The 5,876-nt window shown below is 38.9% G+C and overlaps 1 long non-coding RNA gene across 1 annotated transcript; it reads left to right on the top strand.

The window, feature by feature from the left end:
• The first annotated feature begins 1,176 nt into the window (after window positions 1-1,176).
• LOC111850529 (uncharacterized) lies at window positions 1,177-5,543 on the top strand. Its single transcript, XR_002839821.2, has 3 exons — window positions 1,177-1,256; window positions 2,845-3,004; window positions 5,312-5,543. It is a non-coding gene; the product is annotated as an uncharacterized lncRNA (long non-coding RNA).
• Window positions 5,544-5,876: the final 333 nt, after the last annotated feature.

Raw genomic sequence — 5,876 nt, forward strand, 5'->3', positions numbered from 1 at the left:
GCCTGTAATGATGTCTCGAACTTCACGTGTGCTGTGAGATTGAGTCTAATGAGAGCACAATCCTGTTAACATACCCACCCAAGCATGACCCCTGTGATGTCTGATTATTACCCGGCTCCTACATAGAGCTCTCTTACTCCTTGTACAGTTAAGCTTCTTCAGCTGTCCACAGAAAATTGTTTCTTCTGCTTAGATCTCAGGTAGGGGTCTTTTCCTGAAGAAGAATATCTCACCTCATCGTGTTTCACTTCACCATGTCCTCAATCCTGTCTTTTAAAAGAAATAAAGTGATATAAAGTACGACGGTATAATATATTGGAATTAAATTGGAAATGATGCAACATTATTTCTATTTACAGTTCTCATTTTACTTGTAGATATTTTAATGACATTTGGTGTCATTCTACAGCTGTTATTCCATATGTTTTTATCCATGCATCCTTCCATCAACCTATGTATACATAAAAAAATCAATTATGTTCATAAAATTAAGTTTTTGTATGTATAAACTTTCATAACCTCCATTCTTAAATTGCATTCTTAATTACATATCGAAATACGTAACGTAATTTGTAATATTAAGTTTTCCCTTATGACGAAGATAAACAGTTTGATGATGGATGGATGGTTGGGTATATTTCCATTAATGTTAAATGTTTCCATTTAAGGAGCAAACAGAGTGAGTTTTGATGCTATAGTGTAAGTGTTTTAGTGTAGTGTAAAGCACTTTATAGTGTTCTGTGGCTCAGTTGTAGAGGCTCAGCTCTGTGAAGAAAAGTATTAAATGCAACAAATTCTCAGGTTTTAGTGTGCAGCTACAGAAACCCAAGGTGAAACGTGATCATGTGTAAGCCAATAGCTCGACAGTTAACACAATATGTAAGTCATGTCACTGTATCTGGTTGGAAAGCTGATATAGGACTGTATGTCACTGACTAACGTTAGCTCTAGCTAAAGGGCCCTCCCTCATATATATGTGTGCAAAAAAGAAAATGAAGTAAACACAAGTTATATAAATTCAGGTGCTGCATTAATAATTTCTTTAAAAGCATAGCACTGATTCTAAGAACATATTGATTTTTTTGCATGAAATGTTTCCAGAAGACGTTTGGCATTTTACATGCGATGCTGAAGCACGACCAAACCATTCTCGTTGTGTTTATTTTATTATCTACCAGTGGTTTGGAGATGATCCTGATTGGAATGTCTTGAAGTGACTCGACACTACAGAGACCGTTCCAGTCACGTCATGCGTGGTAGGGAGGCTGAAGGTCACTACGCCTTGGGTTTGACTTATAGCGTCCAAAAGTATATGAGACTATATGAAAAATGCAAGAACAAGAAACAAGTATAATGTTTTGTGTGATTTGTTTAATTTGGTTCTTTTTAGTTTAAGGACAAGCATAAACAGTCTGATCATGGTTTAGGTTGTATTTCTGCAGAAATGTGTGTGTGTGTGTGTGTGCGCACAGGTTTTTTTGAAACAAGATTCAGTTGATACTTTGAAATCAAAATAAGCAAGATATCCCCCCCATATATATGAAAAATCATAGGGATTAAGGGGATTAGCTTACAGTTAATAATTCTTTTTGACCAGAGCGTGACTCAGTGGAAATGGGCCAGCTCATTAGTACGGCTTTTTCTGCTGCGGCTTGTGAGTCACCCCCATTAATAGTTAGATCTCAGACTCTTTTCAAAGAGGAGATGCGTAACGTGCCCGTTATCCGTTCACCATTCAGATTCCCTCTGGCTAGCTACTCATTAACGATCTTTTTTTTTGCGAAAAGGATACAACAGACACACACACAGACACACACATAGACACACATATGGACGTATCCATTTTGCAATAAAAGTGAAATGTGCATAAATTTGACACTATTAGCATAATTCTCTTTGTGGTTGTCCTTCGGTGGAATCATTTTGAATGTGTGTTCTCATTTCATTATTTCAAACTGGATAACTTTTTTTCAAATTTTTAAATATTTATTAGCTATCTGGAAATTGATTTTATTAATGTTGTCTAGTGGAACTGCTTAGATACACAGTAACATTATTGTTTTTGTGTTGTATTTTCTTTATAAAGATGAGCTCATGACTAAAATAAAGCTTTAAGTGAATCTTTAAGTCATGTTCTCATATCAGTTATTATAGGTTAGCTTGTGGAAAATCATTTCTAATGGTATATCTTCATTTAACTACATTAGATCATACGTTTTCAGCAAAATCAAACTGTCTAAACATTTAGCAAGCATTCCACCATATTGAGGTTATCTTTGTGCATTTAGGAATTAAACATACGTACATCTTTTGAAAATTAAAATTTTAACAAGTGTCCACTAGTTTCACAACATCTTGTTTCTGTTGAAGACACTCAACCAGGGCACATACAGTATATTGTGTGAACAATACTGTAGAATCTTGGCAATGGAATAATGTATAAGTTATAATGTATCATGCACTTTACAAATACACCCCATAAATCAGGAAATACAATCAATATAACCCTCGGAAATTGTAATAGATGTATGTGACATATTGACACAATATATTTGTTTTTAATTATATTACCTTTCTGTTTAAATGCAAATATGCTTACAAGCATTATTCTTCATTTAATGCATTATACATAGTTGTTGCTATTTGATTTCAAAATGCATTATTATGTAGCAGTAAAATACAGTGAATTTATGCCCTCCAATCTGAAGCTATTTATATTACATGCAAAAGTAACAGGGTGAAGTACATCACCTGGCTAACAGGAAAAGCAACTTCTTAATACAAATTCATTTTTGTATTTGAAAGGATGTAACTTTTAACATTTCATTATGGATCCTTTCGCAGGCATTGTTCATCTCCATTTTCGCAACTATCTATCACCCGACAGCGTACTGCAGAGAAGGAGAGCAGACGCACAGGCAGAAAGGTCAACAGAGAAAGAGAGAAGCGGAAGAAGAAGGATGAATACAAGGCCAAGTCAGAGCAGGCAAAGAAGACATTCACGGTACAAAAAAAAAATTTGCTTTTGCCTTGAAATTCTTTTTTTAATTGAGTTTTTGTTGCCTTGAGATTCTTTATAGAACAGGCTAAGTTCATTCCCAGAGAACGATGTCAAATACATAACATGCGTGATGACCCAGGCCAGTGTAGCACTAGTAGGGAATGAATCCAACACAACTCCCAGGTAAGAGGATTAGTTTTCTGACCTGCATACCCATGTCCTCAGCTCAGAGAACCAATCATACTCTTGCTTAGGTACCAGGGGATGACATCACATCCAGAATGCACTCATACACTATCCTGATATAGAGTTCTGATCAGCTTTGTCCTTCGACTGCATTGAGTCATTTTATGGCTAATGCTGCCTTATATTTTGCAGTATTCCAGAGCGCTAAGCTACATTTTATAGAGCTGCTGGGCTAAGTTATTTGCCTGTTTGTCAGTATAGTTTGCTAATGTGATTTATAAAGCCAATTATCATATAGTTAGCAAGAGTGAAACGCAAAACAGAACTTAACTAGGAAAAAAACTAAGCTTATAATTTTCCTTATTTAATTTTTCTGTGAAATAAGGGTTATCTTGAGCTCTATTATCTCAAGTGAGATCAATGAGCTCTTGAAGATACATATTTTAGATAGTGTAATGTTAAATGATTGTGTGGAACCACTGTCCATTTGTATAAATGCTGGATATTTAAGGAGGATTTAGCAATTTCTTAAATTTACTTCATATTTATGAATTTGAACATGATGCCATACTCTTGGTAAAGCTGATCTTAGTGAGACATTATCGGTCTATTTTTTTTGTTTTGTTATTTATATGTTTTGCAAGAGAACATAAAGGCAAGTCATGCCTTTTCCCACGAGTAAGAATGAATGTAATTTTAAGGTGAAGGGGTTACCAATTTTGTGAAGCCAGCAGAATTGTTATGTGCCAGAATAGCTGTACCTGGCACTTGCAAGGGGAGCTGACCGTGCATCACAGCCTAATGTTTCACTTTATCTATTATTTACAAGCAACCTATTGGCCATATGTCACAGACTTAGCTTGGTGACAGATTCAGTATTCGTCACCTTTTCAAGCTGCCTCCTATGAAAGTTTTTGTTCTTTCTTTCGTGTCTTTCGTACACTTGGGATTACACTGTGTCCCGAAACAGTCCCGCTCCCCCATGGGCCCAGTCCCCTTCACACCCCCCCCCCCCCCCAACCCAAATCCCACTCACAGTCAGTGACGCGTCCTGACTCTTCCCCGGCAACAATGCGCTGAGACGCCCCATCAACAGGGGACTCGAGAAAGACGAAGAATCCCTCCTTAAGTGCTCTTTTAGTGTGACAGATACTGTCTTCACCTATCTCAGTGTTTCCCAATCCGGTCCTCGGGGACTCGCAGACAGTCCACGTTTTTGCTCCCTCCCAGCTCCCTGCCAGGCAGTCCACATTCTTGCTTCCTTCCAGCACCCAGCTGGGAGGGAGCAAAAACGTGGTCTGTCTGAAGGTCCCCAAGGACCGGATTGGGAAACACTGACCTATCTTTAAAGCCGGGGACCAGGCTTCTCCATTAGCAAATGAAACGGTCGGGTGATACGATCACGGGGCCCTGGCACAGGTACAGCAACAACAATGCAACATGCCGAGCGCCGTGCTGACAGGGTGCCGGCCGAAGAAACGGCTGCCTGAGCAGGAGGAAGGAAGAGACACATTTCAAAAGGTAAACTAAAAATAGAAAAACCTCAGTACATATATTTTTATTGCCCCTAAAATTGCAAACTAAATTTTTGATTGGTCACTTGCTGGCCATTATTGTCAGAACGTAACAATGAAGCTGTTTGCCTGGAATTCTGTTCTTTTTTTCCCCCCAAAACAACAGTTGCACACATACAAGTTACACGCAGTGAACAGTTAACCAGCTGAGTCTGTGACTAATAGGCTGCTGATTTAAGTGCATTGGTGCTGTGACCATCATGTCCCTGGACAGATTAGTTGTTGTAAAAACGGTTGTAAAAAAGGGGCCCATGGAAGGCAGTGCTGGTCAACCAGCGACATAGGCGACCGCCTAGGGCGCCATCATCTGACTTAGCAAGCCAATTTCACATTGTCTCAGATGGGAGCGCCGGCAGTCAGGCGTGCTTAGGGTACCTTGTGGTCTTCCACCAGCACTGGCACTTATAATAAAATATCCATCCATCCATCCATCCATTAGCAAATGAAACGGTCAGGTGATACGATCGCGGGGCCCTGGCACAGGTACAGCAACAACAATGCAACATCCTGAATGCTGTACTGACAGGGTGCCATCCATCCATCCATCCAGGTCACAGGGGGTCCAGAACCTATCCCGGAAGCTATGGGCATGAGGTAGGAAACAACCCAGGATAGGTTGGAAACTGGAACTCCAATTAGCCTCAGCATGTCTTTGGACTGTGGGGGAAACCGGAGTACCCAGAGGCAACCCCATGATGACATGGGGAGAACATGCAAACTCCACACACATGGAACCCACGCGGAGACTCGAACCCAGGTCCCAAGGGTGTGAAGCAACAGTACTAACCACCATGGCACCCCTTATAATAAAATATTGTTATGCAAATTGTATTATTCTTTTCTTTCCTTTAGAAGAGTTACTTGCTGTTCAGTGGCCTTAACACATTGTTTGTTTGAAGTTGGATTGCAATAGATATGACACATGAACTGCAATGTGTAACTAAACGCAGAATACTATACTTGTAGTATTGTGGGATATTCAATGACAGAATGAATAGAAAATGTGAAATTTCACATTTTCAGTTAATATTTATCAGCATGTTTTTAATATTAAACAGCAGAAATCAGTTGTGGTTTATTGAAGGATTTACTATTATTTATGTAAAAATACTACA

This window comes from Paramormyrops kingsleyae, chromosome 13 (genome assembly GCF_048594095.1).
Source record: "Paramormyrops kingsleyae isolate MSU_618 chromosome 13, PKINGS_0.4, whole genome shotgun sequence".
Lineage (NCBI taxonomy): Eukaryota > Metazoa > Chordata > Actinopteri > Osteoglossiformes > Mormyridae > Paramormyrops > Paramormyrops kingsleyae.